The sequence below is a fragment of the Mustela nigripes genome, chromosome 1 (assembly GCF_022355385.1).
Source record: "Mustela nigripes isolate SB6536 chromosome 1, MUSNIG.SB6536, whole genome shotgun sequence".
NCBI classification, from domain to species: domain Eukaryota; kingdom Metazoa; phylum Chordata; class Mammalia; order Carnivora; family Mustelidae; genus Mustela; species Mustela nigripes.
This window is the reverse complement of record NC_081557.1, coordinates 145,068,546-145,095,710: the sequence shown is the minus strand read 5'-3', so window position 1 is coordinate 145,095,710 and position 27,165 is coordinate 145,068,546. Positions and strand designations below refer to the sequence as shown.

Here is a 27,165-nt window from a genome sequence, read left to right as displayed (position 1 = left end):
TGTCATTATTAAATAGAAAAAAATTTTACCATAGAAGGACTTTAAAATGCGAAGAAGTATAAAAGATACAATAGAAGTTGCCCATTATCAAACAATCCAGAAATAACTATTTCCATAGTCTATGTTTCATGCAGATACATGATCACATTAGTATGTGTATGGAAACAATGCCTGACATTTAAGAAACACACAGTGAATGTTAGCTACCACTAGTAGATAGTAACTATCATTATGAATCTATAATTCTAAATCATTAGAACATATGGACTTCATGGATGTGTCATATTTTATGAAAACGTTATATTATTTTTGGACAATTAAAATTTGTATTATGTGTTAACCCTTTTTCTTTTTTTTTAACCCTTTTTCTATATAAATATCTTTGTATCTCAGAATATTATTTTAAATTTATAGATGTGAAAATACTTGACAAAGGAGCAGAAACATTTTATCTATCTATTTATTTATTTATTAAAAGTTACCTGTGGGTTTTTTTTAATATTCTATTTATCTATTTGTCAGGTTGAGAGAGAGCACAAGCAGGGGGAGCGGCAGGCAGAGGGAGAAGCGGGGTCCCCCTTTGAGCAAGGACACCAATGCTGAACTCGATTCCAGGACCCCAGGACCATGACCTGAGCCCAGTGTAGATAGAGACACCCAGGCATCCTGAACCAGAAGCATTTTAAAAGGTCACAACACATAATATAAAATTTTCCTCTAAATTTAGAATACACTTTTTTCTTAGCAATAGAGGGGTCACAACCTATTTCCCTGGAAAATACTGGGTATTATCCATTGAAAACATTTCTTTAATTTTTTATAGGTAAAAATAGTGATGTGTCCCTTAAATTTGTGTTTTGCCCAACTGTTTTTCCTTTCTTTTTTTCTGTTTTAATTATTGATAGCACTGTTGTTGTTGTTGTTGTTTTGTTTTTCCTCTCAATTTTCTCTTTGGGAAATTGTCATTTAAAAGTTGATAGAGGGTCACCTGGGTGGCTCAGTTAAAGTGTCTGCCTCTGGCTCAGGTTGTGATCGTGGGGTTCTGGAATTGAGCCCAGAGGTAGGCTAACTGCTCAGAGGGGAGTCTGCGTCTCCCTCTCCCTCTGCCTGTTCCCTCCCTGTCCGTGCTCTCTCTCTCTCAAATAAATAAATAAGATTAAAAGAAATTCTTAGAAAGTTGATAGATATTAAGGATTTTCTTTGTGTACAAAGTCTTTTTCCCTCTAGATTTTTATTTGCCTTTGAATGTAAAAAATTGGAAATTCCTAAGTTTCATGTATCCAAATACTCTACATCTTTTTAGAAACACACACACACACACACACACACACACACACACATTGAAAAGGTCAAATGAAAATTTTGGTAAGTACCTTTAAAATATTTGTTCCAGAGGACATCCTTAATTACTTATCACTGATAGGTTATCAAATCATTTTAAAACCTCAGAGATCTCAGTGAATATCAAACTTAACTACTTCAGGAATACAAGTAATACAAAGGCATAGGAGAAGCAGGAAGAGTTCTAAGACCACAATGTTTATGCTCAGATCCACCTTTTTGCCATATCACTAAACCATTTGGCACGGATTACCATGTGAGGTCTCTAACCAATGCGTTCTTACCTAAAAACAGAATTATTTCAAAGCTAAAATATTTCTATTCGATGCTCTGATAGTTGCATAGATGATGTGACATTTTCCTCAGAGCTATAGCCCAAACATCCATAGATTCGAGCTTTCTTTACTACATGTGAACCTAATAAGACAGGCACACCCTACAAGAGCAGTCCATAGATTAGGACTCTCTCTTTAGAATATACCATTAGTGCTTTTGCCAGCAGGTTTGTCATTTCAAAGTTTTCAAGACATTTTCACCACATTATCTTCCCTCTTTCCAGTCATATAAGTGAGCTTGGTAGTACTTTTCCCCAGTTTCATGCCTTCAGTTCTCTGTAGCCTCTCTGACACTTGACTATAGCTTTTATAGATACCACAGACCAGAAGAACCCAGCTAACTAATACCGATTCTGATCTACAAGGACTATGCGATAGTCAATATTTGGTCTACTAATAGGTGATACATTACATAGTAATAGATAATTGGTATTTTGGCACATAGAAGTAGGGTATTGCCATTAAAACAAAACAAAACAACACAACAACAACAACAACAAAAACTAAAAATGTAGGAGTGGCTTTGTATCTAAGCAGAAGGCAGAGGTCAAAATGATTTTTGCAGAGCTTGTTAAAGAAAGCCTATTGCCTTGAAGAGAATGTTAGCAGAAATCTGGACTTCAAGGGTATTGCCAAGGAGAGCTAAAAAAGAAATGAACTAGATGGTATTGGAAATAGGAAGAACAGGGAATCCTTGGTTTGTAGGGACAGAAAGTTTAGTAACACTCTTATGTGCAGTATCCTGAAATGTAGAAAATGTGTCCAAAAATGTAACTAAGGAGATTTCAAAGCAGAGTGTTGAAGGCACTGCCTGGTTTCTTTTTAATGTCTACTGTAAAATGTGAAAAGAGAGCTAGACAAAAAGAAAGATTATTTTTAAAAAATGGAGCCAGAGCTTGTTGGTTTTTAAAATGCTCAGAATCTCCAACTGGCAAATGTTGTGAAAATCAAAAAATACCTTCTTAGAAAAGATCAATTCCATGGCATTGCTAAAAACAACAACAACAACAAAAACAAAAACAAGACAACAACAACCAAAACAAACAAGTAAACAAAATCATGGTCTATAGATGTTCCATTCTGGCCAAGACCTTAGAAAGATTAATGGCAAGTTTTGGGGGGAATATGCACTCACACAAGAGATTTGTTAAAAGGAAGCTTCAGTATCTATAGCCAAGAACTTTGTAAGTATGGTTTTGGTTAAAGGAACAAATTCCATTGACATTCACAGAAGGCCCAAAAAGTGACAGCATAGAGTAAGAAACAGCTGGACTTCCCTATACCCATACAAAGCCATTGCAATAAGCAGCATGAGAAAACTACTCAGCTGAAAACATATGTCACCTTTAATTAAAAAAAAAAAAAAAAAATAAGACTCAGAGGAAAGAACCAAGAGCCCAGATGGAGATGCAAAGAGCGAATTAGAATTATTCCTTGGTTTGGGGACCTAATGAGGAAACCCAACATTTATCTGACAAGATTTCAGAAATGTTATGGACCAGTGATCCATGTTTGGTTTCCATTTTCCCCTATTTCTGTCCCACCATGGTATATTGGGTATGGGAGGAGGACTAAAGATACATTGTCTCTTTAGTTTCAAAGTCTGCAGTAAAAGAGGACCTGAACACAATAGACTCCACTCAAGAAACTACACCTAAAAAGCTTCATTCACATCTGGACTTGATTTAGGTAATGAGAACTTGGTTTTAGACACTGCTTTAATTCATGCAGGGGAATTGCATGTAAGGAGAATAAAAACATCAAAGCCTAGAAAATAAACTATGGTAAGCTGCTTCAAAAATGGCTACTAACATTCCTTGCTTTTAAATTTCTATACAACAGAATTGTGAGATAATAAATGTTTACTGTGTAAAGCTATTAAGTTTGGGGATTATTTGTTACATGGAAATAGATAACACAATAGGAAAAATTTAAAAAAAATTTTTTAATTTGACTTTCCCCTGATTCTTTAAAGTCAAATATATATTATTTTCTTACATTATGTTCCTTTTTAGACATTTTAAAAACTACAAAGTTGACAGAATGTAATCTACCACTGTTCTGGGTGTTGAGCAAACAATCTGCAGTGTACCATCCCTGTTGTCAAGAAACTCACTATCTAGTCAGGAAAAGAGAGATAATGTTACTGTTACCCAATAAGTTCCCAAACAGAGTGTGTACAACATATGTGCACAATATTATAAGGTCACAAAAGAGTATTTGGTTTTGTATCAGGTAGTAGAAACTATTTCACATGCTAGGCAATTATTAATATAATAATAAAACTTTTAAGTTATATAACTTTTTAGGTTGCAATGCCTTGATCAAAAAGAGACATTTTATTTTACTTTATTTTATTTTATTTACTTGACAGAGAGAGAGACAGCGAGAGAAGGAGCACAAGCAGGGGAAATGGTGGAGTGGGAGAGGGGGAAACAGGCTTTTCACCCAGCAGGGAGCCCAATGCAAAGCTTGATCCCAGGACCCTGGGATCATGACCTAAGCCGAAGGCAGAGGCTTAACAACTGAGCCACCCAAGTGCTCCAAAAGGAGACTTTATTGCCTCTACTGTTGGGTGGTAATGATCTTTGTGTTAGCTCACAGAATCCAAAGGAATGCTGAAAGAATCAGTATCATTCTCTCCTTTCCTCTCCCTTTATTCAGCTCTCTTCACTTCTTGGTTTCATTCAGCTTTATTTTGCCAACTAGCTTTTGTGGAGGAGACAGTTTGTCCCAGCTCAGAATCTCGTTCTTTCAATTTACCAAGAAAGGGCATGTTTCTCTGTGCCTTAATTTCTTCATCTATAAAATGATGGTAATTATGACTAGCTCATCAGGTTGTTGTAAACACTGGATGAGTTAGGCAAGTATTCAGAAGGGTGCCCGGCATAAAGTAAAACTTGCTTGTGCTCTCCAGCCTAAACTTCTCTCTTCAACCTGGTGTCCGTATCTGACTGTCTACTGGAGACCTCCATTTAATGTCTAATAAACATCTCAAATTTAACATTTCTAAAGCTGAGCTCCTGGAATGTCCTCCAAGTCTGCTTTTCTCATGGTTTTCCTAGATCAGTGTGTTCAATTCTTCTAGTCCTTCAGGCCAAAAATCATCCTTGATTACTGTCTTTCTCACACATATCACTTCAAATTTGTCAGCAAACACTCTTAGTTCTATCAGCACTATCTAATAGAATTTTCTGTATCAATGGAAAGGATCTACATCTGTGTTGTCCAATATAGTACCACAAATTTGTGAAGCTATTGAGCCCTTGAAATGTGGTTAACATAACTGAGGAATGGAATTTTTAGTTTAATTCACTTTTAGTAGTTATTTTAGATGTTAAATTTGAAGGGTAACTGGGTGGCTCAGTCAGTTAAGAATCCAGTTCTTGGTTTCAGCTCAGGTCATGATTTCAGGGTCCTAAGATCAAGCCCTTCGTTGGGCTCTGTGCTTAGCAGGGAATCTATTTGAGATTCTCTTCCTTTCCCTCTTACTCTGCTCCTCCCGTCCCCACTTCCCAAATAAATAAATAAATCTAAAAAAAGTGTTAAATTTGAGTAACTGCATTTGGCCATATTGGGTGGTACACCTGTACTGTACCTTTAAAATAAAAATAGGGGTACCTGGGTGGCTCAGTGGGTTAAACCTCTGCCTTTAGGTACCTGGGATCAAGCTCCACATCTGGCTCTCTGCTCAGCAGGGGGCCTGCTTCGCCCTCTCTGCCTCCTGCTCTGCCTACTTGTGGTCTCTCTTTGTCAAATAAATAAATACAAATCTTTTAAAAAATAAAATGAATAAAATAAATATAGAATCTCTACTTCTAATCAATTCCATTATTGAAATCCTAGTCCTAGTCCAAAGCACCCTCATCTTTTGTCTTATGTCTATAGCCTTCTTTCTTTATTGTCCTCTGCATTCTATTCTCACTAAAGCAGCCAAAACAATAATTTTAAAATCTGTGTTGAATAACATAAATACTTATCTCAAAGCCCTCCAGAGATTTCTCACATGAGCAAAAGTCCAAATTACTACAGCCCCACTGTGGTCTTGCTCCTTGCTACCTCTGATTTTAATTCTACTGTTCTCTCTCTTGATCACTCTATTTCAGGTATGCTGATCTTTGCATCAAAGGCTCATTTCCAAAAAGGATCTTGGTTTTTCTTCTTCCTGGAATGTTCTTCCTGTGGATTTTCATACGGTTTGCTTTCTTACGTCTTGTGGTTCTTTCCTCACATTCTCAATAAGGCCCTTCATAAATTTTTAATCCTCCCCAGAGGAGGAGGACTTTTAAATTGTCTAGATTTTCAGACCTCCCAACATATCTTATCACCTTCCACTAACTTATTTTAGCTTCTTAGCATGTATTACTAACATTCTAATATTTTACTTATTTACCATATTTATTCTCTGTCTCCATTAAAATGAAAGCTTTATGAAGGCAGTGATCCCCTTTGCTTTGTGTACTGTTGTATTCCGAGTACCTGGAAATACGCGAGTACATGGTAGGCTTGCAATAAATATTTGTATTAATTGGACAGCTATTCTACATTCATGCAAAACTTGCTTATATGGACTCTACAGTCTTGTAAGTATTTGTTTATTATAGACATAGTCACATGACTTCCATTGTTTAAAGATTTAGGGCAAAGATTTGAATTCTGACTAAAAAGTATCTATATGCCTTATCTGAAAAATCAATATAACCTGACTTTAAAGATAACACTTGTTTGGTATTTAAATTTTCTCAGAGGCTTCTTTGTAAATTCCTCCAATTGCAAAATCAGGGTTTTTTGTGTGTGTGTTTTGTTTGTTTGTTTGTTTGTTTTTAGACATAATTCATGTATAGAACACTAAGATGAACAAATCTTACTTCATTTTTTTCCCTAACATATTATGTTCTATGCTATAATGATAAACTGTTTGGAGTTTAATAAAATAATGTTTAAATCAACTCTCCCTTTGGGACGCCTGGGTGGCTCAGTTGGTTAAGCAGCTGCCTTCAGCTCAGGTCATGATCCCAGCGTCCTGGGATCGAGTCCCACATCGGGCTCCTTGCTCAGCAGGGAGCCTGCTTCTCCCTCAGCCTCTGCCATTCTGTCTGCCTGTGCTCGCTCTCTCTCCCTCTCTCTCTGAAGAATAAATAAAAATCTTAAAAAAAAAAAAAAACCTTTAAAAAAAAATCAACTCTCCCTTTAAAAAAATCATATCCTGAAATTCCTTTCTAACACAAATATTAATACCTATATTTTCAGTTTTAAAAAAACAAAAAATTCTAGGGGTGCCTGGATTGGCTCAGTGGGTTAAGCCTTTGCCTTCGACTCAGGTCATGGTCTCAGGGTCCTGGAATAGAGCCCCGCATCTGGTTCTCTGCTCAGCGCGGAGCTTGCTTCTCTCTCCTTCTCTGCCTGTTCTCTGCTTAATTGCGATGCCTCTCTCTGTCAAATAAATAATTAAAATCTGTAAAAATTTTTTCAAAAAACCAAAAAAATTCTATTGAAAATTTTTTACAGATTTTGTTATCTATTTGGCAGAAAGAGAGAGAAATAGAGATGGTGAGAGCAGGAATGCAAGCAGGGGAGTAGGAGAGGAAGAAGAGGCTCCCCCACAGAGCAGGGAGCCTGATGTGGGCTTGATCCCAGGACTCTGGGATCATGACCTGAGCTGAAGGCAGACACTTCACGACTGAGCCACCCAGGTACCCCCACTATTGAATTTTTAGTTAACAGTCCTTCAAAGTAAAGTTTATTATTTTGTTATGAAAAAACTAAGTCCCAATGATTGTATTATTTTCTTAATTTGTTAAAACTATTTTTTAAATATAAGAATATCTTATAATGCATTATAAAGTACTGTTATTAAGGTTCAATAAAACTAATTAGTTTTTCTTAATATTAGCTTTCATTGCTGGCAATACTTGCTTCATTATACATAAGTTGCTATTCAAAATCCTGACACAGTTGTAAGATAAATTTAAGAGACTTCTTAAAACCCTCAACTCCCAAACTGTATCCTAAGCACCCTGGAGCGTCATACCAAAGTCGTGGAGATGACATGGAATATTTTAAATTTCCCCCCCAAAATGTAAAATCACTCAACATCTCTTAGACACCATGTGAACTACTAGGTCAAGGCAGTTCACAGTTTCAATGTTAGGTCATGTTATATTCCTCTCAATGGTGTTATATCTTTATGAACCTGGGTTTTCCTTTTTTTTTTTTTCTGTTATAAAAATCAAATACTGTCAGAAAATTGCAACAAGAATTGAGATGGCAATGTCAACAAGATTTCAAGAATTGAAAAGTTTTGTGGTCTCCAACTGGACACCTATAACTTGATAATAAGTGATTATAGTATTTAAGAATGAAATAAAATATTATTTTTAATTTACATGTAGTGGTTTTGCATATCACTACTACATTCTTTGAGTTTATTTATTTATTTAGGACAAGAAGTAGGATTTATCGGTGGGGCATGAATAGGGAAGGGGCAGTGCTGAATTTCTCATGAGTTCAGCACTCACCATATATCCAGAGGGCCATAATTAGTGATGTATTTGACCCCACTGCCATCTGGGATGAGCTGCTTTTCAGCCACAAAGCCCCACTCCTTGGAAATGTGGCTCTTCTGGTGGCCAGGGAACTAGAACTTGGCCCTGTGTAGGGTCTCAATCATATGCTCCTTGTTCTGCAGCTTGGTAGGGGTGGACATGATGACTTGGCCAATGTGGATCCTGGTTACTGTGGGCTGGGGCTCTCCAAAGGCACAGCACATACTTTACAGGACAACATCATGTTGATAGGGATGCTGTGGAAGGGATGGAGCTGCACATGTATGTGAAAACCATCTTTGCCACTTCTTTTCACCCTGTACATGCTGGTACAAATAAGGAAGCCTCCAGGGCTTCAGAGGAGAGATGCTTATATTCATCTATACCATGTGGCCACAGAGAGAGACTCAATCTACTTTTGCCTTCTTCTACCCCAGATAAAAGATGCAGATCTTGGCATCAGGGACACCTCTGCCAAGGGAGACTTTGGCTATGGCTTGTTCATGCAATATGGTTAATACTGGGCAAGGCAGTGGCCCATGACAACACCAAGATTTTCAGTGGCATACCACAGAAAAAGATTCTAAATTTTTAGAATAGTGCAACTTATTATGTTGTGTAGACCTAGCTACTTAATAAACAAAACTTAAGGATTTATTTTGGTCTCAGAGCACTGTGAAAATATTACTGATAACAGAAAATTCGAGAACCGGGGGAGTCAGATTATTTTTTTATTTTTTTTATTATTTACTGAAATTCAGGGTTTTTTTCATATTTTTCCAGTTTTATTGAGAAATAATTGGTAAACATTGCTGCATAAGTCTAAGGTGTACAGCACAATGGCTTGACTTACATATGTTATGAAATCATTACCTTAATAAGTTAAATTAGCATCCATCATTTTATATGGATTCAATGAAAAGAAAAGAAAAAAGAAACAAATTTTCCTTGTGGTGAGAACTCTTAGGATCTCCCCCTTAGTAATTTTCATGTATGTTATACAGCAGTGTAAACTATAGTCATCATGTGATACATTACATCCCTAATATTTATTTGTCTTTTAACTGGATATTTGTACATTCTGATCACTTTCCTCTAGTTTTAATTTTTAGAACTCTAGGGAATATTATTTATAGAAAAATTATGTGATGAAACTATTAAGGCTATAATAAATTATTTATGTAAGTGAATTTTTGGTCATGGTCTTAATCACTTTCAATTTGTTTACTACCAATAGAACTTGGAAACAATATTCAGTTCGGATTTGTAACAAAAGATTATCAAAAATAGTTAGTTTTCAGTTTCAGAAAAACTTCAAAACATAGTTTTGAAACTCTTTGGATTTGACAAGACCCAACTGAATTCTTCCAAGGCACTGTTTTTCCTAATTTTTTAGGATCTCATGTACTTTTGGAGAAATTTAATTCTTATGTTACTGATTCATTTACACTCAACTCATCAAAATGTTTGGTAAATGCATTTGATATCCAAAGAGCTTTATGAGAAATTACATCTGGAAAGTCTAAAGTTTTATCATTCTTGAACTTAGTTTCTTGAAACCAGAAAGCCACATTTTTCTAAAGCATGTAGAACTAGAACCTCAAATTTGACTTTAATTTAGTACACTTATGAAACCAAATAGGAGTAAACTTAGTGAAACATTTTTGAATATTCCTCTTGTAATTTATTTCAGTATAGTGGATTTGGGTTTTCCCTATTGGAATAATATTTCAATAATTAAAAATCTGAGTAATAGTCAAATATTTCATGCGTGTTGTCTTTTAATGGAAATATTCCCTTTCTGAGGATGAAAAATACATGTTAATCTTTTTGAAAGCTCTCTTAGTGGGTAAGTTTAACAAATAAGCCATATTGGCTAATTAGTTATCTGATTTTTCATTGGCAAAAGCTTCAAAACCAACAAAATAGCCTGTGTCATAGTATTTTAAGTGTGATAAATGTTGTCTATGACCTCAAGAATGTGTCCTAAAACAAGCAACGGTTAACATGTTAAAAAACAAAAACTTTAAAAAATGCATTAGATCATGTCTGCAAAAGACAAATGTTTGTTAATAACACTGTGTTACTTGGCCTAACTTTTTAATGTCCTAAACATAAGGCATTAATGAAATAAGATTACATTCTAAGCAAATACTAGATGTGAGTAATCTTATTTCTATTCAGCAATCAATTTACTAAGACACAATGTGTAGTTCCCTTAGATACACAAAACAATATAGTATCATCAGGACATTTATTAGGTAAACTGTAGGAAATTGCCATTTTTTACATTAAAAACGGGTCAAATACAGGCTATTTCACATGGCTGAACCTGTATCTAGTCATAAACAAGTCAATATGGAAGGTATTGTTTCTAGAGTTACTCTATGAGGAAGACCCAATTTACACATACTAGAAAAACAAGTTCATATTATCATATTTTTCCAAAATCCAAATATTCTCTTAATCTGGAAATAGATTTCAAACTTTGGTAGTTCTTCCAGTCTGTCAGTTGGTGCAGTCAGCTTCCATAGCTTTAACCCCTAAATCGCAGTGGATTAAATTTAATTTCATTCATGTTCTCTGTCTTTCTGCACCTATTGTCTTCCCTGTAAAACCCATGCTGATGGGACACATATTCATGGAGGCAGAGAGAAAAGGGAACATGATGAAGGACAGACTGGTTCATAACACTTCCATGGGCAAGTAAGAAGGTTCACTTCTGCTCACATTTCACTGGCCAAAGCAAATGACATGACAACATCTATGGAAGTGAGGGAGTGCAATGCTGCCAGTTTTAATGACTACAATCCTGACACTTTAAATTAGAGTTCTTATGTATGAAAGATCTACCTCAGAATGCAAACTTGCAGTAATGCCTAATGTTATTCCAAGTAAAACTAAATAAGGATCTGTAAATATTAATAAAAAATGAATGCTAGAGATACAAAAATTTATTGTGTATAAAGTCTAGCTAAGACAATAAAAAGTACTGTGTAGGATGAGAGAAAGAATATTTGTACCATTATCTTATTTGGATGAACTATCTTGTCTAGCCTTAATTAGATAAACACTTACTGAAGTAAGTAAAGTAGGACTGAGTCATATAAGCCAGTGAATATGATCTGAACCAGAGATGATGATTTTTCAAGGAGCCAAACAGACTGTTGACTATGGCTTGCCATTGTGTCTACCTCAGTCAACTGGCCAATGTTGATTCGATTGAGACTGAGGGGGAAATAATAATCAAGCTTGTTATTTGATTTTTGGCTCTTGAGGGCTTACTGGATACTGGCTTACTTACGGAGATAAATATCTTTGAGTCTCATGCTCATTTGTTTTTCCTTTTTTTTTTTTTACCTTTTCTTCTCTGTCACTCTATGATCTTAGTATGGCATACTACATAGCCAAGGCCTAAAATAACAGACACCACCACAAAATTTATCATTTTTAAAAAAATTTATTTATTTATTTGACAGAGAGATCACAAGTAGGCAGAGAGAGAGAGAGAGAGAGATGGAAGCAGGCTCCCTACTAAGCATAGAGCCCAATGTGGGGCTTGATCCCAGGAGCCTGGGATCATGACCTGAGCTGAAGGCAGAGGCTTTAACCCACTGAGCCACCCAGGTGCCCCATCATTTTGTTTTATAAGGAAGAAAATTGTATATGTAAGATGGTCAAACAATTCACAAACTAGTAGGAGTGAATTACTTAAATATTTTTTTACATGAGACAAAATCATTTCAAGAAAACACTATAAATAATAAAAAGTTAATTTGCACAAATCTGACTGTGTTTCAGAAGTAAAGATTCAAACAAAAGACATTTAAGGGTAGAACATTAAGCTTCCCTAGGTTAACCAGTTAATCAACTTGAGGAATTTTCAAGTAACTTTAACGACATATTTAAGACTCTTATGAGCATCAATATTGTAATACTCTAGGTTTTTAAACAAGTTATTTTCAAACTAATCTTAGTTTCTTGATTCAAATATTTTATGTTATTTTATTTTATTTAAAGATTTATTTATTTATCTGACAGACAGAGATCACAAGTAGGCAGAGAGGCAGGCGGCGGGGGTGGGGGTGGGCGGGGAAGCAGGCTCCCTGCTGAGCAGAGAGCCCAATGCAGGGCTTGATCCCAGGACCCTGAGATCATGACCTGAGCAGAAGGCAGAAGCTTTAACCCACTGAGCCACCCAGGCGCCCTGATTTAAGAATTTTAGATCAAACACAATGGTGTATCACTAACTGCTCTCAGTGTAGTTATAAAAGGAAAAAAAAAATCTAAACCCATGATAAACTCAAGGCTCCCCAGGTCATTTCCTCTAGCATACAGCTTCTCCTTGCTTGATTTAAAAGACATCTGATATTGCTACAGGGTAGAAAGTTAACTCATTAGAAAGGAATGTGAATGTCTTAGAGACCTCCCTGCTGCCATGACAGATTATATTAGTCCAGCAAGCAACAAGGAAAGCACAGCTTTAGTAAAACTGTATGTAAGTGATCTGGTTGGGTTTATTCATTCAGATCTGACCACCTTCAGTTTTCTTTTTAAATGTGCTACAGCTTTCCATTTAAAAGCAGCTACTCCATATTAAAGGAAGAGGGAACATTATGGCAGCATTACACAACAATAAGGATTCAAATACTAGGCATTAAATTTAAAATATTATAGTAAACACATTGACAATGTAAACATAATGTCAGACATATAATACAAAAGAACCAATTTATTTTCTCTAGAAACACTTTCTTTAATTAGCCATAGTTTATTAATGGGTGGTGTTTGACATTTTGCAATAAAAATTTTAATCATTTTTAAACAACTTGCTATTTTCCATGATTGAGTGAGTCTCTGCCTACCAGATATGCCCAGAAATGTTTTTATATTCTCTATTTCCTTTAAAATTTTTCTTGGCATCTACCTTTGAATCATCTTGTTCTCCAGATGGTAGGTCCTTGTCTATGAGACATGGCTGAAATATTCTGCTATTAACTTTCCTAGATCCTTCACATAATATATATTCTTATCCACAGTGTTTTATTGAGTTCACTCTCTGCTTTGTGGCTTCCATGGCATGACTGTCTGGAGATATTATTTTACTTCAAAGGCCTAAATCAATCCCATTCTCATCTGTTGCCTCCAAGATCCAATTTTCACACTCCCACTAAGCAAAAGGTCAAATCAATGATTTTACCATTTTTTTTTTTTTAACAAATGGACATTCTTTTAAATGTTTTTAATGAACCTAAAGTGCCAACAGGATCTTGGCCAAGTTTTCCACATTTACCTGTCTACTGTAATTCCATCTATTATTCAGCAAACCTCCAAAAAGGTTTTTTTTTTTAATATTTTGTACTTTATTACATTGCTTAACTAAATTAAGTTAAAAGTTGAATTTAGTAAGCTATTTGAAAATAATCTAATTTTGAAAATTCTTTTTATAAGTTCTTATCAAGCAGATAAAGACTTCATATTTCTGTGAATCCATGGTTTATTTCTTACCATACGTAGTGTTATTTTTTTTTTTTTACCACATTTTACCATTAAGAGAAAATGTTTATCATTAGGAAAGTTGAAAAAATTAGATTTCATGCACTTGGCTTAGTTTCTCCCTTTCAAAACACATTTACCCTCTTAACATAGAGCTTTCTATTTGAAGAAAGTTTTGGTATGATTTAATGATGTCTATTAATTCCTTATGTTCAGTGCTTAATAAGAGGAGACTTAAGGACCCCATTCACAAAATATCATGAAACCATTTCTCATGCACTTATACCTGAAAGTATCTTGGGATTTTTTGCACTTTCTCAATAACCTCCAACCCCCAAATCTCTGCCCACACCATAAGCAGTGACTCTTCACAACAGAGATAAGTTTATTACTTTCACAGGCTTCTGCTGAGAGATATATACAGCTTATAGTGGAAGAAACTCTTCTACTCTCATTTTAGGGATGAATTTTATTGGGACCAAGATAAGCAATGCATTTCTAAAAGAAGTTTCATTTAAAAGATGAAATTGAGTCAAAGAGATAATTTATAAAATGTTATGGTTCAGACTTTCTAACAGATGCAAATATATTTTACCTCTTTATTTTTTGGAACCTCCCAGTTTTATAGGATGGCTTTTTGAAGGTATAATTCAATATCTTAAATAAATGTATGTTGGGACGCCTGGGGGACTCAGTGGGTTAAATCCTCTTCCTTCAGCTCAGGTCATGATCCCAGGGTCCTGGGATCGAGCCCCGCATCGGGTTCTCTGCTCGGCAGGGAACCTGCTTCCCTCTCTCTCTCTCTGCCTGCCTCTCTGCCTACTTGTGATCTCTGTCAAATAAATAAATAAATAAATCTAAAAAAAATGCTGTTAAATAAATGTATGTTAACTTTAAACAATAAGTCCCAAAGCTATTTGCCAGTATTATTTTCAGATTGCATTTGAACCCCCTCCATCTTTATGCTAAACCTCGTTCCAATGCACAGGCAAGACTAGATTGGTATAATATTTAAACAGAAACAAAGAAGGTTTTGTCCATAGTTGCAAATGATGTTGATGTAAAACCACTACCCTGGCACTGAGTGATGAGTGCCACCCAGCTAAGGAGACATAACCACCAACAGGCATCACTGAGGTAATAATCCCAGGCAACTAGAGCAGCACTTCAGACATTGCTTAAGGGAAGATAATTGATAGTAAGTCACACACAAGCAATTTACTGCTAAAAACAAATAAAATATTTGAGCACCTTTTCTGTTTCTTTCCCTTTGAAGCAGAAAAGTGCTATTCACTTAACAATAGGAGGAGTTGTAGTAAGAATCAAAAAGGGAAGAGGAAGAGATACGGTGATATACAGGATGAGATTAGAGGTTTGGTATCTAATTAACTATCTGGATGAATAACTAAGCTTATAACATTGTTAAAATGTACTTGGTTGATTTTCCTACTAATAACAACCACAAAGTCAGTTATTAACAACAGTAGGTAAAGATGGTGTTCTTTAGACACTGAGATTATAAGATTTAAGCTTGAGTAATTAGTTCTCCGACAATTTCTCACCTATTAATGGAACTTACACAAATTCATGATCATTTTAGACTATCACAAATTGAGTGATATGGATCAAATTGTGCACCCCAAAATTTGTATGTTGAAATCCCTAACCTCAATGTGATTATATTTGGAGATAGGACCCATGGGAGGTAATTAGTGTTAAATGCGGTCATCAAGGTGAGGCCCTAATTTGATAGGACTAATGCCTTTATTTGAAAAGACACAAAAGAGTTCCCTCTTCCTCTATTCCCCACAGGAAGACACAGTGTAAAAGAGACAATCTGCAAGCCAAGGACAGAGCTCTCACCACAGCGATCAAATTAGCTAGCACCATGATCTTGGATTTCCCAGCCTCCAAAGATGTGAGAAATAAGTATCTGTTATTTAAGCCAGCCAGTCTATGCTATTTCATGATGGCAGCCTGTGCAGACTAAGGCATTGGAATTGGAGCATTTGATGGAATATTGAGGACAAAGGAATTTTTAAGAATTGGTCATCAGGGCACCTGGGTGGCTCAGTGGGTTAAGCTGCTGCCTTCGGCTCGGGTCATGATCTCAGGGTCCTGGGATGGAGTCCTGCATTGGGCTCTCTGCTCGGCGGGAAGTCTGCTTCTTCCTCTCTCTCTCTCTGCCTGCCTCTCTGCCTACTTGTGATCTCTCTCTGTCAAATGAATAAATAGAATCTTAAAAAAAAAAAAAAAAAGAATTGGTCATCAATGTTCTTTTCCCTTTCCTTACTGCACAGTAATAAATTCTGTTAACTCTTGTTCTTGCTGGAAGGGTATGGACTATCATCATTATTTCTTCAACAGCTCTAAAGATAATTGGGTGAATATATTTTGAAAATTTCAGGTTTCAAGGTAAACACAAACCTCAACAGGCAAAGTTTTCCTTAATTTTGAAGCCTTTAAACTTTATTCAACCTGTTTACATTCAGAAGAACAATTACCACTAAATTCTGAGTCCAAACCATCAGAGTAGGACTTGCCACTTTGCCATTTCTGTTGACCAGTTTTATTAATATATTGGAATTGCAAGAGTAAGTGAATTTACTTTACATGAAGTTGGTCCTGGTCCAAGTTGGCAATTGTTCAACAGGAAATTTTATGAGGGCATAGGTCAGAAAAGAGTACCAGACACCAATTAAATATGCAGGAATTTCTTCTTCAGTCGTAGGTATATTCTATTTCTCATGCACAATTAGCAGTATGCTTGCCAAAGATATAGAAAGGACAACATTGCTGACAAATGTTGTTGGGTTAAGAGTCTGTTAATGAGCTTCCCTTACAAAATAGCTTCTTTCAACCTGATCAGCCATGTCTCTTCTGATGATTTACACATGGTTCTTGAAATTGTAAAATCCAAACCGGGAGATACAGTATAAATCACTGAAATGCAAGTTCCCTTAAATTGCATATGAATGGCTACAAAAAATACATGACTTTTCCCTCTGCATTAGAGAACTCCAGAGCTCCTTTAGCTTTCCTTTTAAATTCTATTTCTTCCTTTGGCAGGTGTCTAGTTAGGCAATGACATACATGAATTATCCTGTGTGGACAAAGAATTCTTTTAGGCAAGAAAGAGAGATAAAAATGAAGATGATGTCATAGACTAGAACTATGTTTTAGAAAAGGAGAAAGGGAGTGTTTTCATTCTGCTGTATAATAATTTGAGCCCATGCATTCTGTCTTTGATATGTGCGGAACGGTGCCATCTATGATCCCACATACTAGTGAGGTCTATTGTACCTGGCACAGAGATAAGCACTTTACATGAATTCTTATTTTTCACAAATTTTACTTGGTTGATAGTAGTATTGCCATAATATTAAAGAGAAGGAACTGAGACTCAGAATTAATTGCATAACTTTTTCTCGGTTACACTGCTTATTAACGGTGGTACCACAGTTTAATATCAAGTCTGTCCAGTCGAAATGCCAATGTTCATTTGCTTCCTTTATACGGACTCTGTATAGAAACTGGCCTCTTCACCAATATCAGCTTAACATTAGCAAACTTTCTGTAACCAAGATAGGCAGGTCTTTGGGGATGTGGCAAAAGACACACACGGGAAATTACACTTTAAATCAAATTAACAGAAAGGGAAAACAAATTTACCTTCTCATTTATGCTGCCATTTCCATTTCAATGATTTCTAGCATTCTTTCTCCTGGGTATTTGGAGCTTCATTAGACAACTTAGATAGGGGAGCAGTTCTACCAGCTTGGGTAGGTCAGGTCCTGGGCAGAACCCAGCTCTAGGTGATAAAGGGCATTGTCTGGTGAGCACAAGAGTTTCAAGCAAGGGCCTGAGATAAAGTAGTTGGTTTCCCAGTAGATGGCAGCAAAAGCAAAACACATGTAGGCAGGATGGCAGAATCTGAGTGATTGGGTAGAATCAAAATCAGAGAAATTCATGGGTAAGTAGCAGATTCAAAGGCAAAAGAGCATGAGATTCAGGACATCAGTCTCCAAGTAACTTGACTGTTATTAGTAGAGAAGAGAATGAGACTTAAAAAAAAGGAGGTACTAAATGTTCACCATCACAGAGATTATGTTGACCCAAGGTAGCCAGCAAAAGGGTAATCGGATTAGAGGATCTCCACAGTGACAAAAGTTTAACATGAGAAGCTGATAAGCAGTGCACATGACTAGGAACAAGGCCAAAGAGTAAAAGGTTAGAGCTGAGTCAAGAAGCCTAGCCATAGTAGAATTCCAGTGGTAACTGGATAGCAAAATGAGCCTTACATCATCTCACAAAATCCATCAATTTCTTTCTTTCTTTTTCCTGTTGATTTTCCTGTTGATTTATCACCATTTCCTCTGACCACTCCAATCAAGAGCATTTTTACCTGGAGACCGTAACTAAAAATTGTAACCTTTCTTCAGTTCCTCTCTACTTGTAGAGTTCAATACTGCTCCTTCCACTCCTCATCTTTCTTTTCCTTCCTTTGAATCCCTCTTTTACTGCCCTTCTCCCTTCAGAGCAGGCTCCCAGGAATTCAGTCATCTCACGTCACAACATCACTTCCCATGGCAGTGGGCATTTGGGACTATAGCTAGATGACCATAGAGATCTCCCCATAGCTGCCAGTTGGTGAAAAAAGATAGATGCAGTCCACTCTTCCAATCTCTTAAATACCACGTCCTAATCCCATGGCAATGGAGCAGGTTTGTATCTGTTACTCAGCGATGACCATTTTTATTAAATCACAGGATTCGTAGAACATCAAGAGATGACACATTACCTACCTTATATCTCAAAGAACAAAAATGACCTCCATGTTGAAGAAATTCCTAGCAAGATTAAACTCTATCTCCCTGTAATTTGCTATTTCAGGTGTTGGATAGAAGGGCTTAACAACAAGGAAGAAAAAAAAAAAAAAAGAAAAACAGTCCTTTCTCCATTGATTCAATATTTTTCTGTTTCCATTTAAAGATTCTGCTAGCTGCTTCAGAATGAGTAATCTGTGGCTGAGAAATCAAACAATACTGTTCTAATCACAGTAAGGCATATGCAAAGTGTATTGCAGTGTGGAAAGCCTTACATTGCTGATGTATATATGTTTACAACCATGACAATGAATTTTATTAATGTCAGTTATATTGAAGAAGTCCGGGCCCTCAAAGTCCACATTTTCCTTAGGATTAGTGTGTTTTATTAAGGGGCTTCAAATTCTCATATCACACCCCCTGCATAGATATTGTATTCCAAATGTAGTAACTTTGATGTTTCCAGTTTTTAAATATTTAGCTCTAAATATTTGAGAAAACCTAAATATAATATTTAACTCACCTTGAGAAATTAATGACAAACACATAATCAGTTCTCTTCAGTCAAAATCATTCTTTAATTTATTTCTGTTTCTTCTCTTGAAACAAAAGAGTACCTAGAACCTTAAATTCTATAGTTTAATGCTTACAATTTTTTTCTTTCATTGTTATATAAACAGTATGGTTGAGGTGACTAATTTTAAGTCCAATAAATATGGGAAAGTTTCTCGTAATTACAATAGGGATCAACAAACATTTTTGTGAATAACCACATAGTGAATATTTCAGCTTTGGGGGGCATATGGCTTCTGTTTTAACTACTTAACTCTGCCATTGGAGCAGGAAAGCTGCCATACACAATATACAAAAGCCTGAGTGTGCCATGTTCCAATAAATCTTTATTTACAAAATTAGGTGACAGGATGGATTTGGTCCACAGGCTGTAGTTTCTGACCTCTGCATTCTTACTGCTTTGGTTTGAGGAAATCGTTTCCCAAAACTTTGTAGGAAATTGTATATGTAACTTTTATTATTATATGGAATAGTTGTGCTTGTTTGTACTCATGACATCTTACCCAGGTATATAGGTATCTGTGGGCATCTAACCCATTTTTATCTTCCAGTTTTGTAGATAGTAATGTTTGGTCTGATGGCATAGTTAAATAAGAAGAACACAAAACAAAACAAAACAAAACTGACTATAACAACCATTTTCTCCTTCTTACTTTTTTGTATAAAACAGTCTTGTAGAAGATCAATGCCATTTATGGCATTATGGAATGTTCGATGAGAGGGGACTTCAGTGATTATTTAGTTTAAGTCCTATTTTGCTGATGAGGATATTGATATAAAGAAATTAAGTGATTGTTCAAATCAACATTGGTAGGGAAAACAAGTGAAGAAACCCACCTAATTACAGAGTTTAAGTCCAGTCTTCTAGCTCTTTGGTATAGTTATCTTCTTACTAATTCCATTAACACTTTTCTGTAATAACATCTATCATAATCACTTGGGAAGTAAGAGTATAGGAGAAGGAGCAGCCTAACATTCTGGCTATTACCAAGATTCAAACAACGGTCATTTAATTTCTCTACCATGCTCTGAAACTGACTCAAAATCAACTTGAATTTCCCTCAACTTTGTCATTATTACTAGTTATAAGACATTATATATTTAGCAAAGTATAAACAGCATGTTTATTCTGTTTTAGCAATGGAAGTTGCATACTTCCTTTGTAAAAAGTATCCCTTTAACAATAAAATCTATAGAGGGAAGAACTAATTAGAACTAATTCATTTCTATAAATCTCTATGTGGTCTCTTAAGTGTTAAAAACAACTCAGTTTTGATCTGCATCTTATCTTTTAGAAAAGTGAAGGTCAATCTAGTTTTGATTGTAGGGTGTGTGTGTGTGTGTGTGTGTGTGTGTGTGTGTGTATTCTCCTGTGAGCTTATTGAGATGAGCAGAATGTGTGTGGAATGTGATCTCCATGAGGGTACCAGAAGCTGGATGTGAGGTTGCTAGGCAATTTTCCCTATTGTTTTAAACAAACTGCACAGGGTTGGCAGCAGCTGTCAGAGTTCCTGGCTTTTAAGAATAACAGAGCTGAAAAACACAAAGAACAAAGGTCTTCCACAATAAATGGCAATAAATAACAGGAACTTTCTGTGCCAGTAAATGCAGGCCCTTGGATATTAAAGCAATTAATAGGGTTAACAAACACAAGAGGTCATTTGAATTCTATTTGTTGTCAAATACTTTTTTCCCCTGGACACTTTAATTTAAATGGTAAGACAGTCTGGAAGGAGAAGAGTAGACTGCAATTTTAATAAATTATTCCTTTAAAAGTACCACTTTCTTGCTTGTTTATTTTTATTGTATTCATGCAGAATTTCACCTCAGAAACAACAGTATAAACCTTATTCTAAATATGTTTTAAAGATTTTAAGTGAAACAAATTCTACATTTTGTGTTAAAAAAGAAACAGTTCATTCAACTGTACTATTGCCATAAAACACTCTCTTTTATCCCTTTATACAAGCCACATCCATTCTTCAACCCTTTTCTCTTTATCGTGGTGGTGATTACACAATGCTATACATATCATGGAATTGAATAGAGCTACACACACACACATATGCACACGAGATAATTTATAACAGCTGAAATCTGAATAACTTCTATCCGTTCTATTATTATCAATTTCTTGGTTGTGGCAGTATACTATAGTTGTGTAAGAGACTGCCATTGGCAGAGGCCGTGGTGCATGAGACTTGTTTATACATAGCTTTGCAAATTCTTCTGTATCTAGAATTATTTCAAAGGAAAAGTTTTCAAGAGAAAACAGGTCCTTAGGTTTCTAATATTTCAAAATTAGAGGTTTTTTCCTTAAAAATCCCTAGTCTTATTGATTTACTTCTTCTCAGTGTGTGGATGATTCTTTCCTAAAATTGATTTGTATTTGAGCACCCATTTCAAAATCATTTGAAAAGATAGAACTCAGACATTTCCTGTCAATTTTTTTGACATATAACTGGGCTTAAAGGTTAGTTGTACAATGATTTTTTAAAAAAATCTGTTTAAAATAAAATCTATTTATGGAATCTGAACTTTTGGGAAACCTGAAATCAAGGATCATTCTGAATGGAATGATGGTTTAAGAGTTTGTATACTAAGAAACAAGTCTTTTCAAACCAACATTCTTTGTTTTTCCAAGCAAGAGTGTGTGTGTGTGTGTGTGTGTGTGTGTGTGTGTGTGTGTATTATAACTTTTGCTTTTAAATAATTACAGATTTTTTTGGAATTTGCAAAGATAGTACATAGAGGATCCATGTATACCCTTCACTCAGTGCCAACACTACCCCCACCCCTGCAGTGACTACGTCTTATATAACTATAGTAAAAATCAAAACCAGGAATTCATACTTATACAGTGTAGGTATAGAATTCTAAGTTACTTTAACACACATAAACGTAGATTCTTCTAAAGGCCACCTCAGTCAAGAGTAAAACTTATTCCATCATCACAAAGAAGTACTGGTGTTGACATTTTATCAGTTCACATGAAATGTAAAACTTTCACCTCCTCTTAAGTCCCTTAGTCTTCCATTATTCATAATGTAATTATCTTAAATATTCTTTTACAAATATTTATATCCATATCAGCTAATGTTACATTTTATGTTCTGTCAAATATAGTTCAAAACAATCAAGAGGAGAAGGGAAACATTTATATTCACTTTTTTCATTATTCTTTCTTCATTCTTAATGTTTTAAAGTGCTTTCTTTATTATTTTCTTTCTGTTTAAAGAATTACATTTTTCCTTTTTATTTTTTTAAGGGAGATCTACAAGTGACAAACTCTCTTAGTTTTCTTTCATCTAAGAATGTCTAATTTCCCTTTCATTCCTGAAGGATATTTTTGCTGGATATAAGATTCAGGACTGATAATTCTTTTGTCAGCATTTGAAAAATGTGTCCCTTCTTTCGGGCCTCCAATGTTTTTCTCACAAAAAATATATTGTTATTTGAATTTTTTTTCTTATACTATTGAATTTTTTTCTTATAATTTATCTTTTGCTGTTTTCTAATTTATTTCTTTTATTTTTAATTTTCAAAAGTTTTCTTTACTTTTCAAAGTTTATTTGATGTGACTGCCTATTATTTTCTATACTATCTGTATTTACTTAACTTCCAAATTCAAAAAGGCTCTTACAGGAATAATAGAGTGTCTATACTCCTTAGATTAGTTTATTTACCTAAGTGTTAAAATAAAATTTTGAAAACCTTTCTGGGAATTTTATGGTTTACGCACTTGAGTTCTGAGGAAGCACTCTGTATGTTTTAAGGAATTTATTTTCTTTTAAGACTAATGACTGAAATTTAAAATTTCCCTTCATAATTTATAAGAAGTTTATTATGTACCTACAATTTGTCACACTTTGGGGATACATAAATAAACAAAATGAGTCTTGTCAGCTATGGGAGCATGAGGTGGGACTCCTAACCCATGGGAGTTGTGGGTATTAGGATAGTGACAAAAAACTTCCCAGAAAAATTATGGTATTTCTGTTAGGTCTTAAAAATATGGTGAGATTAAGAGACTTGGAGGTGAGAATTATTTTGTTAAATATTTTATTTCAGAGTAATAAATTACAATCTTATTTTTCTGTATTTTCCACCACATTTGGCTCAAGGCGAGAAGAGATAGAAAAACACAATGAGAGGTAAATGCTATGTGCCAGGCTTTGTTTTAGATATGTTATAAACAAGAAAATCTTTGAATCTTCAAAGCTAACTTGTAAGGTATATGACATTATTACCATACTCATTCATAAGACAAGGAAATGGGAATACCAAGGTATTCTAACAGCCAATAGGCCAATTTTTATTTCTTTAATGTTTATTTATTTATTTATTTTTAAGGATTCTATTTATTTATTTGACAGAGAGAGACAGCCAGAGAGGGAACACAAGCAGGAGGAATTGGATTGGGAAAAGCAGATTCCCTGCTAGGAGGTGGGTCTCAATCCCAGGACACTGGAATCATGACCTTAGCTGAAGGCAGCTGTTTACCCCAACTGAATCACCTAGGTGCCCCAATGGGCCAAGTTTTAAATTCATATATCTGAATCCAGAGCCACCGCCTTCTTTTTCTTTCTTTCTTTTTTTTTTTTTTTAATATGTCTCTTTGGCATAAGAATTATTATTTTTAAAGATATTATTTACTTATTTGAGGGAAATGGAGAGAGATCACACAGGGAGAAGACTTGCCCCTGAGTAGGGAGCTCAATGTGGGGTTCAACCCCAGGACTCCGAGATCATGACCTGAGCCGAAGCAGACACTTAACTGACAGCCACCCAGGTGCCCCAGAACCTTCCCTTTTAGCTACAGCAATATGTAAATGGAAATGAATATAAGCACTGGAACTAGGCAGAACAGCTATCAAACCTTATTTTTACCACTTACCTGCTGTACAATCTTGGCAACAGACTCAACCATTTAATGCTTTTATCTTTAAAATGGGAATAAATACTCTCATCTTGAAAAATTTGTGAGGATTAAAGATAAGTTAATCAGAACTTTCAGCACTCCCTGAAAAGTCAATAAATACTAGCTGTTTTATGATGTTATAAAGTTTTCTTTCTAAATACACAAAATTTAATTTTATTTGACTATTTTTCTTCTAAATGTGACCAATACTTTTTTTTTTTAAAGATTTTATTTATTTATTTGATAGAGAGAAATCACAAGTAGATGGAGAGGCAGACAGAGAGAGAGAGGGGAAGCAGGCTCCCTGCTGAGCAGAGAGCCCGATGCGGGACTCTACCCCAGGACCCTGAGATCATGACCTGAGATCATGACCTGAGCCGAAGGCAGCGGCTTAACCCACTGAGCCACCCAGGTGCCCCTGACCAATACTTTTTTTTAAAGACATTAATGCATACTCCTTCTCTCCAATGGAACTTAGTGCACTTTTTTTTTTCTCTTTCCCTCTCCCTTGCCCCTCTCTTTCTATCTCCAATTTCATCTGTATCCCCAGGAGCCTTATGTTTGACATTTTCATGTCTTACTTTATCAATGTCTCTCCAATATAAACCCTCTACTCTTGCCATCTTAAGTGACCTGAAACGTGTTGAGCTCATTCATCATTTTATAGCTTTGTTCCTGTTGTTTTCTCTGTCTGAAGTGTCTCTATCCAGTGTCTTCTCCACCTATTTAAATATTCAAACCTAAAAATTTAGTTGAAATCCTTTCCATTAAACAAAGACATCCTATCTATTCTGTTTGACAATAACTCAGTATTGTCTTATAAAGTCCAGCAGAAATTCTCTTAAGGCCCATTACAAGGAATAATTGCATTTCCTCAGAGTACTTGCTTTGCTTTTTTCTTATTTATATGGCCAATCATATAAAAAATTTTCTGTGTCTTTGTTTACCTGATTAGTAGGAAATTTGAGCCCAAATCTCTGGTCCATTTTAGCAGCTTTAAAATACTTGAAAGCATGCTAATTACTACTGTAAGTTGATAAATGGATTAATTAATTATTTTTTAAATTTTGCTACCCTATTTCTCCTTCTTCCTACTATATATATCCTAATTATTGCATGTATTACATTCTAAAGGTGGCAATAAAATTTTATCTCACAAAAAGTAATCCTGCAGAGGAAATCCTTTTAGAAATCACTGAAAAATAGAAAAAATAATATAAAACAAATTCAAATTATTTGTAAATAACCAATAACCATCCAAAATAACCACTTCAGATATTTGGATCTATTCATATTACATTTTCTATGAATTTTATGGTTTTGATTATTTTAACAGATTTGAAATATGCTAAAACATAATTTTATATATTTTTAAAATTAATATTATGTGATCATTTCATGTCATTAAACCTTATTTGAAAACATATTTAGTGGTTTTATAATAAATGTATCATCATTTAGTTATTTTCTTATGGCTAAATAGTTACGCTTTGTTCAGCAGTACACACATTACTACCATGACAACAAATAGCATTGTGGTAAACAGCTTTATTATTAAAGCTTTAGGTTCACATTCTTTATGTAAATTAATGGAAGTGGAAGCCTTAGTTCATTAGTTGTGCATATTTCAAAAGGATTAGTACTTGTCAAATTTCTCTTCATACAATTTCTTCATTAATTTGATATTATTGGGCATTGTAATTCATTGTATTTTTATACTATATATGTTTCTATAAATCAACATCTTCGGAATAAGATGTATAAGTAATACATGAATTAATAAATGAATGGATATATTTCCAATCCATTCCTCTCCTCTAAAACCATGTATGAATGATCTATGTTACATTATTTCACAGCTTTTTATTTTGTGTTCTTTTTTTTTACCTTCTTTTAGCACTGATACCATTTTTATCTCTTGAAATCATTAGACTTTCTTGAAGAAGTAACTATGTATGCTATTTCTTCCAAATCTATATTTTTATCATATTTGTGGGAATATAGTTACAAGCTATAGTACACTTGTTGGCTGACAATTAGACTTCAGAGTTCACACACACACACACAAAGCACAACAAAGCAAAAACAAAAACAAAAAAAGAACAGAAACCTTTATCAGGAAGTAGTATTTATCGTAGTGAGAATACAAATAACCACAAACTCTCTCATCCTGTCATCAATAGTAACATCATGACAATTAAAAATAATCTTCTACACTGCCCTTATCCAAGAATGTTAGACTGTGACACTATCACATTAAATTCTTTCTTAAATTCTGTTCATAACCTCTCATGTGTCACACTTCAGGACATTGAATCCTTAGAGTTTCTAAACAACATGACAATGAGATCATTCAGTTGTCAGATCTCTAAACTCTGGGGGAGCAGGGATGTATATTCTTGAAAGCATTTACTCAACCAAGAGAAATGCATAGAACACACAAGAATGATTGAAGAGTCAAATAGCAAGACTACTTTGAGGAGAATGAACCTGAAATGGGTCATACCAAACGAACAGTACTGATAGGGTTATTTTGGGGTAAAGTGAACAGCTCATTAGACTTGATCACACTGAGTGCCCAGATTACGATCTCTAAATAGTTCTTTTCAACTCACAGGAACTAAGACTTCTTGGAAAAAAACAAAAACACAATTTCAGATTGGGAGCAGAAAATATGTAAGATGGATCTGAACCAGCTTCACATACCAGAGAATAAAGAAGCTTTCAGAGCTAGTGGGGTCACATCTAAAGTAAGCAGGAGCCAACTGGAAGAGGATCCCATTGGAAAAAGAAAGATAATATTTGGTGCATCAGGAATGAAAATCGTGATAGATGGAAACACATCAAAACAAATTAGGATGCAGCTTTCTCCAATTTCCTAAGTATGTTACCACACATTTACCCAAACTCCTTTTTTCTAAAATTAACTTTTCGTAGGTTATTGCCTCAACTATCCTATCTGTTCTTGATGTTTTGTGCCTGTTCATTCATAATTTAGAGAAACTGACTAATCAGCAAAGAGAAACACATGTGAAAAAAAAGAGAAACACATGTGCTTAATCTCCCATATTTAACATATGACATTTGGGTTTCAGATTTACTCTACATATTTTTAAGAACACACACAC

The 27,165-nt window shown here is 35.0% G+C and overlaps 1 pseudogene; it reads right to left on the bottom strand.

The window, feature by feature from the left end:
- Positions 1-8,175: 8,175 nt before the first annotated feature.
- Positions 8,176-8,762, bottom strand: LOC132013826 (large ribosomal subunit protein uL16-like; annotated as a pseudogene).
- Between the last annotated feature and the right edge of the window lie 18,403 nt (positions 8,763-27,165).